Below are 12,226 nucleotides of genomic sequence, written 5' to 3' on the forward strand. Positions count from 1 at the left end.
TCCATTACTAGCTGCACTTGACTGGAGTCTCATTACATTACGATGGCGCTTTAGCAGGCGAATGGGCCTTGCGTCTGGGTTCCCAGCACCCCTCATACCTCCCTGATAACGTAAATTACCCTCCGCCTCATTGCCTCAAATGATCAAACATCAAATTGCTAGTAAAAAAAAAAAAAAGAAAAAAAAAAGAGGAAAAAAAAGAGAAAAAAAGAGAGAGAGGAGGGAAAGGAGAAAAGCTGACAGAACCATGGGTTGAATCTAGATGGTTTGTCAGCAGCAAGAGACGAGTCAGCGGCTCTTAAACACTTGCTAAAGATGAATCCATTGAAGGTTCTGAGCACAGTAATTTTGCTAACAATAAGTACATCTGTAAAATACAAACAATACTTTAAAATTCCAAATTACACCAGTCAAGACCTGCTACTTCATTCTTTTGATCCAGGGAGGGGGGACCCACACTTAACCTGTGTTTCTCCATCAACAGACTTCAGCAAATTCTGCGAGAGACAGAGGCAAGAAGATGCACACAGTGCGGATTTGTTGTTGGTTTTGTGCTTGAACAATGTGCCAAATCCTCTGACCCCCTTTTATCCCTTGCTTCCTGGCCCCTGACAAATTTTCCAAGCCAGAAGAATAGGTCCAGGATGAACAAAACAAGAAGGAGGAGGAAAAGAGAGGGAGAGGCATTGGGAGGGGAGGGAACAGAGCAGGTACATGCAGGGCTGGTCGACTCCGTGCAGAAAAATATGGATCTCGGCAGGGTAACGAGGCGCAGTGGGAAGAGGAGGCTATACGTCTTTTCTCAGTATTTAAACGTGTGCTTAATATGGCGCTCAGTGGAATGGTTAATCTGCTAATGCTGGTAGTGTTTGCTGTAGTACTCAGAGAAATGTTTACTGCAGTATTTCATGGGGATTGTGCTCGGGATGGCACAAAAGGAGGAACCGCTCTAGCGTACCAGGAAAATGTTCATTGCAAAATATACTGGAATATTAAGAGGTTTATTTAGTGGCGTACTTAGTATAATATGAAAAGAGTTAAGTACAGGATGTTTTATTAATATTTTTGGGGTGTGGATGAATTTCAGTGCTCAGGAAGGTTATGGAGAAGCAATTCCAGCAAAGGCTGGTTTTATTCATAGATTTATAGATCTTAAGACCATAAAGGATTCTTGGATCAGCTAACCTGACCTTCTGTATAACACAGGTATATACAGTGTGGACATACCTCCTGATTCAGCAAAGCACTTTAAGCACTTGCTTAAATTTAAGTATTTCAGTTGCCCCATGGAAGGCAGAGAAAATAACCCTATTGAATCAATGGGACTATTCATGCTCCTAATGGGAAGTGGGTGTTTAGACATTTGCTGAATTTGGACCACAAGAAGATAATGCAGCTAAATGAGTAATTCATAGCCACCCATTTATTCAACTGCTTATGCTTTCTTTTCTGCTTGTGGATTGCTCTGGAGCCAATCGCCATTTCCTGCAATGTATTCATTGTTTGAAGTCATTCACTGAATAATTTCAGTGAAAACTCTTTCTTGATAGCTTGCTCATAAACAGTTCATTGTGAATACAGGAATATATGCACATACATTTTAAGAATGTGTGAGTGCCCGCATTTTTGTGTGTTTGCATTAAATATGTGAACACCCATGGATGTATGTGCACAAATGCAGGGTTGGGATCTTCAGCTACAATAAAAGACACAGTTCCCTGACACTGGTGAGGTTGCACTGACTCTGACCACTTCCCAGTTTCAAGTTGCCTTTGTTTTGAGTGGACCTGTAATATTTCTGACCCCTGGCTGCAGGTAGTGAATCTTGAGGTCCAAATATTTACCCAGGGAATTTTTTAAAATTTGTTGTTGTGATTTTTCTCCTCTACTCTATTCATTGCACTCTGGTTTGCAATACATCCCTCACCATAAAGTGATTTGCTGGGAATTTTACAGAAAGTGAAATGGAAGAAGGTACAAAATTAGTTGGAGTGAACTCAGCAAATTCTAACTAACCACAGCCTGTGCCAGGCCCTTCATTCCCTCTATTTGCTCAACTTGTCATTAATCAGCTTGGAATTATTTTGAATGCACTGCATAGGGACTTTCCAAATCAGCCAGGGCATATCTTCTTCAAACAAGTGGGTTTGCAAACTGTTTGCAGCATAGAGTCTGTCAATTAAGTGACATGGCATGTTTTAAACAGGAACAAAACTAAAGAGCAGGTACCATGAATGAGGCTGGAAGCTTCACCGGTGGAATTGTGTTTGTGCAGTGGCCAGCTCCAGTTCTCATGCAGACCTTACTGTGCATTATGCATTACAACATGGGAATTATTTGTTTCTGGTACAGGATGCCAAAAGTCACACTGCTTTTTAGGATCCACTTGCATTTTCAGAAAATCAAAGGAATTGCCATGATATTTAGGAGCAGAGTATGAATGGATATAAATTAAGAACTGAACTTGTCATTTCCTGCATCCAGTTTATTTCCCTTTTCTATATTCTCCAGCACCAGCGAGGTTTGTGGTGGAAGCTAGATGTGAGCTGGGCAGAGGCAGCACTGGTACAGTTCATCTAAGTGTGGTTGATATGTGTGAGGTAAGTGAGAGTTTGAGATTTTCCAGCAGTGACATTCAGGGAGCAGGGACACCAAAGACACTGTCGGACATGTGCTGGTGACGCTGCAGAGCTGATCAGATGTTCCACGTTCTCCTTTTGGGCTTCCACCAGCTGTGGCATCTGAAATTGCTACTGAACATTCCTATAATTCATTTTATTTCTTTTCTCCAACTGAGAATGAAGAGAGGTTTGGTTTTCCCTGGTTAAACTAAGGTGGAAGTTTTTTGAGATATTCCAGTAAAACAGAAGGACACTGTAATTTTTCCAGTCTCAATGAGATGTGTTTTTACAGACAGCAACATCCTTTCTAGAAAAACAGTTGTGTTTCATAATGGGAAGTTATTTCAACATACAAAATCAATTCATTTTCCAAAATATAACATGAAATATTTCAACTTTTCAAAATTACCTCTTAATTTTCTATTCTTCCCTTGTGGGGGACGATTGGCCAAATTCAGCAAGAGCTAGCACAGCTGAGGCAGCTAAAAACACAATTCAATCTGCAGATAAATTTCATTTGATGAAGTAAAAGTAGAAACTGCAAGTCCTGATGTTGCTTTCCAAAAAAAGTTTGGTTGGTATGGCTGTATTTGAGGTATCTTTAAAACAGAGTGTGTGTCCTTCTGCCAATATTTGCATAGCATTGAAAACAACAGGGAGCATTTGGAGCTATTGGATACTGAGGGAATAGGCTGCAAGCACGGGAGGGATGGTGTTTGTATGGCCCTGGCAGAGGTTTATTTACACTGTGGCTCAGTTGTAGCCCAGTCTGCCTCTATCAATGTAGCTCTCTTTTTAATGAAGAGTTTACAACTTGTACATGCAAAGAGACATTTAGGTGTTAGTTTTGTTTGCCAATAAAGACTGTCTATTAGCTATCTCAATCCTCTGTCTGTCCTAACAGGCTGAATCACAAAAACAAAACCTGGGAAAAAAAGAAGATCCATCTAAAATACTCTTGTAAATGAAAGAAATCCTCTTCTCCTTTTTCTTTTTGGTTTCAGATTGAAATATCTTGTTTTACTCAAGCTTCTCCTTCTGAAAGTTGATGTACTTTTTATTGAAAAAAATGGAAACTGGTGGCAGAGAATTTGAAAAGGAATAAAACCACTGACTGCTTTCAATATTTTGCACAGAAATTAAAACATTTTCAGGAGCTATTCTGGGCTGAGTTTTCAGCAAGTACATAGATAAGTAAGACTAGGTTTTGCTTATCCTACTCATGAACTTCCCGACATTGTTTTGGATGAAATGCAAAATCAAATTCTGCAAGATGTGATCATTTAGGGTACTGTGGCATATTTTGAAACAGTAGGACTGTTAGCCCCAGCATTTTGGCCAAATTCCAGCCTGGATAATTGCATTCTGCCGGCCTATATTCAAGCCTGCAGTTTGAATAGAAAAAAAAAAAAAAAAAATCAAAACCAAGAAAGACCCCCCCTAAAAAAAAGAGTTGTCATTTCTTCTCCAAGAAGTCCTGCTGTGTGATGACCAGTGCTTTCCCACCCTAGAAGTAGCTGCATTTGGGAAACATTGCCTATATCATCCTGCTCCTTTTGCCCATTGGATAAAAACTGCTGTGGAGATGAGCAGCCCCTTTGTGGGAATAAAGCAGCAGAGCTGACCAGGATGGAGCTGTGTGCTTTGTGCCAGCCCTGTCATAGCTGCACAACCTTCACTCTATAAAGCCCAGAGTCCTGTGTAAGGGCTGGGTCCCCTGTGATCTGCTTTGTCTGTCCAGTAGCCATGGGCTGGGGGTACTGGGAGGATGCACAGCGAGAGGAGAGGGCAGGCTGGCATCAGATGGGAAGAGGGAGGACTCACCAGCGGGCTTGACCCGTGTCTGTAATTTGTAAAGAGCATTTTTACACCAGATCAATGCTTTCCTCAGCATTTTAATGCACCCCATTGGTGTCCTTAAACTCTAATGATGCAGTCTGTGAGAAGCTGCCATTTATTACCCACAGATGGGGTGATAATTATTGACAAGATTGTAACTAATAATTAAACCCATTTGCTCCTTTAAACAAGTTGGTGTGAATTATTTGCAGGGAGTTCTTTAGCAGGCCTGTGGTCACTCCTGCCGTGCGTGGGGTGATGTTGTCCAGGAGCAATCCCACTGCCAGGGAGGAGGGAAGGCTGCTCACAAAGCTGGGCTGCTCAAATCTGTGGCGGGAGTCCTTCCTCTCCCCTTCTGTGGTGCCTAAGCTCGGGTGCGTTAGTGAGAGGTGTGTGAGCACCACCATGCTCCTCCCCATCCCCAGGGCTGCACCTCCTGAATCCCAGCTCCTTCCAGGGCTAGTGCTGGGGACTCACACAGGCTCTGCTCAAGGGACTTGGGCCAAACGTGGAGCCATGATGGAGAAATGTATCCATGAGAACTTTTCTGATGCTTTGTCTTTTCCTGAATATCTTTCACGTGCCCCTTCTGCAAGCTGAGGATCAGGAGTTACACATTGCCTGTTGTTGGGTTTATTATTCCTCAGGTCAAAATCCCATTCCCACCCCAAAGCAAAGATGCTGGAAGGGAAGGAGAAGGATAATTTCTCCATGCTTTTATTCCTTGGATGAGCTGAGATGAAAAAAGAACTGTTTAACCCTTTGTAGTACGGCGTGGTGTACCTATGGTGCTGAGGACTGCTGCACCAGTTGCTGCCCAGCATCCATGGTGGGGTGGTGGGTACACGTGGAGGAGTGAGCTGGGGGCTCCCATGGGACTGTGCAGGGGAACAAGTGCTGCCCTGTTCACCACTGCCACGGGGTCCTGGCCACAAGAAAATGTGAGCAGTCCTTCTCTGCAAACCCAGGCATGGCAGATGTGGGGAGCAGGACAGCCTGTGCTGGCCAGGGTGGAGGCCAGTGGGGACAAGGCAGGGTGAGCAGAGAGCAGCTCCTGCAGCACCACACCATTGGGAAGGCAGCCTGGGGGAGCTGCCTTCCCCTGGTGTACATTTAGAGGGAGGGTGTAAATCTAATCTCAGTGCTAGGGTCCATTAGCATTAGAGGGGAGTACTGTCTATGCATTCATTCCCTGCTCTCACCTCTGGATGACAGAGTACCCCCCTCCGTTGTCTGCTTTAGCACAGGGAAAAGGCTGCCCATTAATTCTCCAGTGGCGGTGGATAATGCCATCATAAGTCTTAGGTGCCTATGAATTTTGTGAGCATTTTACAGTAATAAATACCCCACACTTGTGCATATAATTAGTTGTGTATCCCTCAGTTGTTCCATCTGCACTATGATCTATCTGTCCTTTTACAGAGGTGGGCCTGGTTCCTCCCCTTGCACTCCTGCTTTAGTGTTGGTGTGGCATGACCTAGTGGCTGGAGCTCAGGACCTGCCAGAGCCATTTGTGTAAAGGGAAGGAGAGATGTCATTCTGGACTCAGGGATTTATTGTGCTTGAAGTGGAAACCTGAACTGAGAAGCTGAATGCGAAGCAACAAATTTGTCCCTACTAAGTCCCAGTATATCTGTATTGTCAGTGCCATCTCACACCCCCTTCCCATGTAGCAGTTTGTGCAAGCAATGAAAAGACTGTAAAAATGTACATCTACAAAAGTTTATCTGCTTATTTGTCTTCAGTATCTTGTGCCTTCCCCTTCCTAAGTGAAAAAGACTATGGAAAGACTAATAGCCTCACATCTACACATTACAGGATTTTATCTCCCTTTTTAAAAAACTCCACTAAAGCCTCACACCAGCAGAACTTACTGTGCAAAGGTAAGCAATCACCCTGCTGTCTTAAACCTACTGAAGCCTGGATTCAACAGGCGAGAAAGTCAGGCTTTAGGGCTCCTAATACTGGGTCAGAAAGACTGTGGCCACATGACACAAATGCTGATCTGATGTGAAGCTGATCTGCTAATGCAGATCCTTTCAGGGAGTGCTGACAGGTTAACTTCTGACAGACTCAATGTGCATTTGGTGTTATTTGTCTGTGACTCTGGCTTTATACCTTAAAATATCGCCTGTCATCCCCCTGTAGCTTGCAGAAAGCTGAAATAAAATTGAAGCTGGCACAAAAGCTGTGCAATGTGTGCTCTGGCTAACTTGGTAAGATGTGATGCTGCAAGGATGCCTGACCTAGACCAGGTCTGTGCAGCTGGCTGACCCCAAACTGTGCACATCTGGCAGCAGCACCCACAAGAGCGGGGCTGAGGCAGCCTCAGCCCCATCAGAGGATGCTCACAGTGTTAACTGTAACCATCAGAGGGGCTATTTACATGCTTAAAGTTAATCACAAGCATAAATCTCTTCAGGATCAAGGCTGCAGAGGAAACTAAGAGAAGACACTGAAGAAGCATATGTCAGGTGGGGCTGTGGTCAAGAGCTCACTGAGACTTAAACATAACATTTGAGAAAATGTGTCCATTTGTTTCAGGGGCATCCTGAACATTGGCATATAGTAATTCTGTAATGCATCTATTTAACTAGTCCTAAAGCTGAAATGTCCTTAACATATATTTCCTATAATAGCACTTAAAGAGGGAGTGCAAGGAGAGAAATTTTAAAACATTATTGCTGAGGTCCAGTTTTGAGGGCTTTCAAAGTACCAAGGTAATTTTTCTCCAAATTTGGCTCAATATTTAACAAATTGAGTGAGATCAGGAAGTAACCTGAGGTCAACATTTTTAACCTGACTTGTTTGTTAAATTGTTGCAGCTCTGCAACAGCAACAAGAACAAGTACATGCTGCATTCAAAGGTAATTCAAACAATCCCTGGAAACTTTATAATAAAATCACTAACTGGGGAGCAAGACTGAAACAATGGAAACAAGGAAGAAACCTTTCTGTGGGAGATGGGAAAAGCTCACAGGCCTGGATCTGGAATCAGAAGAAAAGTCAGATTTCAGCCTTAGCTGTAGTGATTAACTACCTTAACTGTAGTAATTGTTAATGAGTGTTCAGCATGAACCAGGCCAAATTGGCATTTGTAGAGAAGCAAGATGGTCAGGTTACATCCAACCAGAAGCAGTCCAGAAAAGGTGGAAGTAAACCATGTAGTGTGGAAGCAGCAGTCTCCAAAGAATTTCTCATCCTCGTGGCAACCTGCACAGTGGTTGCTGGATCAATGGTGTTAAAGAGACGTCTTCAGGTATGGTTGGGTGCCAGTTTTGATGAAAAGCAGCTCTTTGCAGCCCCCCTCTTGTCAGAGCCACCTGCACCTCTGGGCCTCCAGGATCTGAGAGTGAACATTGTCCCTCAGGTCACTGCAACAATCGTTCACCGTGGTTTAGCAGGTAGATGTTAATTGGGCTGTCCACATCACCCAGCCCTTTGCAGATCACCAGCAAGGGCTCTCTAGGCCACTGGTGGCACACAGCCCCGTTTCAGAGGCAACGTGCTATAATAATGTATCCCTAACCATGCTTTATACCAATAAGTAGGCTATAACCCTGTCAAGGTGTGCTGGTGACTCTATAAACCATGAGACCTGAATGGTCAATGGTCGAGTGGTTTAAAGCTGTCACCAGAATACTGAGATAGCCTTATAAGCCTTGTGCTGCATGGCTGGGGATACATTATTCACTATAATATATGGTAAGAAATACCTGCACAGGGTCTGAAATGAAGTGCTTTAGCCACTAGCCAGCATGGCTAGTGATCAAGGAAATCTGTCAGCATTTTCATGTGCAATGGGAGGCAAAAAGAAACAGACCCTAGAGGAGAACTCATTTTCTATAGAAATTGAGTTTGGGGCAGGGATGGAGGTGAGCAGAACCAAGCATGGCGAAGCCTCTTACCAGCTTTCTGTCATAGAGGAGCACTCAGGGCTGGTGGCCTTCAGAGCTGTGTGGCTCCACGCGTGTTCACAGCCCTTTGTCTGTTTGTGGTGAGCATGGGAGTACGAGGGCAGGGAAGGCAGGTGGGAATCTGGTGTGAGGCCCAGCCTGAAGGCAGGAGTGTGTGGGCAGTGAGTGGCCAGAGACATTGTGAGAAGGACCATGGTCTAGGCCAGGAGCCTCTGCTTTCTGCCCTGTCTCTATACAGTACCACGAGCACTGCAGGGAAAGGTCTAAGTGGCAGCTACACTGATGGGGAAACAGGTGGGTTGCTCCATCCATCCATCCATCCATCCATCCATCCATCCATCCATCCATCCATCCATCCATCCATCCAACCATCCATCCATCCATCCAACCATCCATCCATCCATCCAACCATCCATCCATCCATCCATCCATCCATCCATCCATCCATCCATCCATCCACCAAGCATGTCCTGGGTAGCCCCAAGAGGCAGGGAATGGAGGTAGCTGTACATATATATGCACATGCAGGCAGATGGTCCCACGGTCAGGACCTGGGGCTCTGAGAGGATATCCAGCAATTTTACACCTTCATCCCTCCAGCCATAGCCAGGCTTGGTGTACATGTGTGTTATTGTAGGGGTGAGGTAGGAGAAGACAGGGGCAGGTCTGGGTGAAATGGGGTGAAGGGATGCCCCAAATCAAATGGCCAGCAAGTGAAGAAAGCAATGAGGCCTCTGAAGGGGCTCTGGAGGGGTTTAAGGCTAAGCCTCTGTCACCAACAACCTCAGCAAATAAAAGATTCCCCCATCATGAGAGCCTATCCTGCTCCAACTACAGGAGACAAAATCCCTGAGAGCATGCCTGTGTGAGTACCCTTTGGCAGCAGGGGGTGAGGGGGGAGAAACAAGGAGGGCTTGGGGGATTTCATTAGGAGGTGGGAGGGGAGGGAGGAAACCTCTCCTCCTGAACAATACATGGAGCTAAAATTGCCTGAAGGGCTTGGCTGGCTCGCTTTATTTATTGCATATGCATATATACATACATATATACATATGGTTATATATGTATTTTTCTCCCCCAGGCTTTATCGGTCTTTGTCAGGAAAGGACCCCGGGCATCCTTTCCCACTGCAGCAGGCAGGAGACAATAGTGCCGCCCGGGAAGCAGGGAAGGGCCCGGCGATTGATTCCTGGGATCAGTAGCTGGGAGACAGGGGTCTGGGCGGAGGAATCCGGGGGCGCCGAGCGCAGGGCTGGCCGGGCTCACTTGTTATGTTAAGGACCCGCCGGCGGAGAGGCGGCTGCGGAGTGCAGGGAGGAGAGAGGGACAGGCTCTGAATGCGGCCGCCCTGGCATCCTTCTGTTCTCCATATGGGTACATTGTCTGTCCCCCTCCCTCCGCACTGCCTCTGCTCTCCCTACTGTGCTCACATCAAATGTTGGCTTCCCTTTTTATTGAAACCCTCAGAGTGGACAGCAGGGTGACAGGCACCAGGAATTCGTGAAGGATGGAAGAGGAGGAGAAACAAGTTGCTGTTTGTTGAGTGGGAGCTGTGTTCATTTGTCCCTCTCCCCAGTGTCCCTCAGGGCTCCCCACCTGGGCTGGACTGTGCCTGGGGATGAGCAGGGTCGGGAGCTGGGGCTCCAGAGGCACAGGAGACACAGTGCTGGGGAGGGCTCTTTCCCAGTGAGGTCTGCCCCATCCCACTCACTCCATCCCAAAACCACACCCTCTGTCACACCCTTGTCCCCGGTGGGGTGAGGTACTGCTTCCTATCATCCCCCGCCACAGACCAAAGCCCTCATCAAATAAAGGTTTCCCCTGTAACATCCATTTGCCCCATCTTGCCAGTAGGATTCGGTCAGTGGGCTCTCAAGACCAGGGAGGGTCTCTATGTCTCCCTCTGTCCAGCTCTGGACAGGCCCCATAGTTTCTAGTTCTCAATATATTTTGAAACTTGCACTGAATAAGATCTCACTTCAAGCCCATGCTTTTCTGTCCATCCTGATTTCTTTTTTAGCAAATATTTTTTTAAAGAACTACCGTGTCCCAGAAAATACTTCTTGTTATTACCCACCCAAAAATAGTACAAAATACATCTAATGCTTTTTTATATTTGATGTCAGTTAAGATAAAACTAATGGTGTCAAGCAATATAAGGAAGGGGAAGATTAAACAAAACCTATCCTCTGCAAAAACAAAGCAATCAATATAACATTATGCTGCTGTAGTGTCTTTCAAATCACTTTGATTTGTGGATCCCTAGAAAATCTCTCAAGAAGGCTCAGCAGGCCCCTAGAAAATTCACAAGCCCTAACCACTGGAGAGCATTGGTGAAATTGCTTTTTTCACCCTTTTTGCAAGGAGTTCATGCTCTACCAGGAATCTTCAGACCATAGGTTGAAAAATACCATTCTACAGGATACCAGTTCAAATGCAATTAAGACTGACTAAATAAGAACCAACTGAATATGATACTATTGTTATTGTAATACTCTCAGGTCCATCCTTCTTGGAGAATCTGTTTTGCCATCTCTGAGAAGCACACACAGGAGCTTCATCACTCTGGTCCCATCTTTCAGGCTTATCTGCTGCTTATAATATCTAGTTCGTCTGTTCACCACATGAGAAAAATGCAAGCAATTATAGACAGCTGGAAAATTTCTGAACGTGTTTTCTCTTTTAGAAAAAAAGTATTTTGATTCTAGAGGTATTCTCCCCTCACCTTCAACAACCATAAAAACAAATTAATGTTCAAACCAACTATTCATTTTTATTTCCTATTTTTGATGCTACTTTGTGTTGTCTGTTTCATTTTGCACCTCTGACTGAAGTTAAGCATTTCTGGACAGGGGAATATCACTTGTTTTTAACTCACCTAGTACAAGAAAAATAGGAATACAGGAATAAAAACAGCTTGATATTTAGGTTACAAAATATTTTAGTTCTGTAGGCCATATGCTGATATTGTCAATATAACACTCATGAGACCTTGAAAAATTCAAGGTGAGAAGTTTTAAACAACTAAAAAACTACAAAACTTCTTCAGAATTTCCTTGTCATGAAAAGAAAATGGAAATACAGCAGTAGATATGCTTGAAACTAGAGCAGACAGCATTCAGAAATATTGCAAAAAATGTCAAAACAGAAAAGCTGGGTTTTTTCCAAGTTGTTCTACAGATCTTTAGAGATGCTGCTCCATGAAATAACGAGTGGTTTATTCACCAACTCATCAGCTTGGGAAATATATGCAACACAAATTCATTTGTTTCCAGCTAATTGCACTTTCATTTCCTCCTCCCATCGTTGTGAGGCTGTGCAGGCTGGGGTTCGAAGCGGTGCTTCCCAGGCTGTGTTTCATGCACCACCCCCAGTACCCAATCCCCACCACAGTGGTACCCAGCCCAGCTAGGAGGCTTGGCTGCCTTCTTTGCTTGTGATGTTCTGGCAAAAACATATTTGGAACCTACAGTTTTAGAGCAGGAAGGGACTGACAATCAGTCCTCCTATGTTTTATTTCTGGCTCCTGTCATTGGCACGCTGTACAGCTGTAGTCAAACAAATGAACTTCTCTACATCTTAGTTACCCTTTCTGTAAAATGAAGGTAATAATATTTATCCAGCTGGGATGCTGCAAGGAGTAATTAATGTGTACAAATCACTGCGAGTTCCTCTAACAAAGTGCAAATTGCATTAGTCCCCACAGAAACTGGTAATAGGTTTGTGTCTTCCTTCACTGAAAGTCTGACCTCAATTCCCTGGGGTAATCTTGAGGAAAAACTCTTCCTACTATTTGTATTATAGCAGCTCACAGGATTCCTCCAGTATCAGAAGCCCCAAAGACTTTTG

The 12,226-nt window shown here is 44.6% G+C and overlaps 1 long non-coding RNA gene across 2 annotated transcripts in view; it reads left to right on the top strand.

The window, feature by feature from the left end:
* The window catches only part of LOC140684440 (uncharacterized), a 40,591-nt gene extending 34,723 nt beyond the window's left edge, over positions 1-5,868 (top strand). For both annotated transcript variants that reach the window (XR_012056702.1, XR_012056703.1), the window contains 2 exons: positions 2,512-2,600; positions 3,526-5,868. This is a non-coding gene — a long non-coding RNA (uncharacterized lncRNA). The remainder of the gene's footprint in view (positions 1-2,511; positions 2,601-3,525) is intronic.
* Positions 5,869-12,226: the final 6,358 nt, after the last annotated feature.

Source organism: Taeniopygia guttata, chromosome 6 (assembly GCF_048771995.1).
Source record: "Taeniopygia guttata chromosome 6, bTaeGut7.mat, whole genome shotgun sequence".
In the NCBI taxonomy this organism is placed as follows: domain Eukaryota; kingdom Metazoa; phylum Chordata; class Aves; order Passeriformes; family Estrildidae; genus Taeniopygia; species Taeniopygia guttata.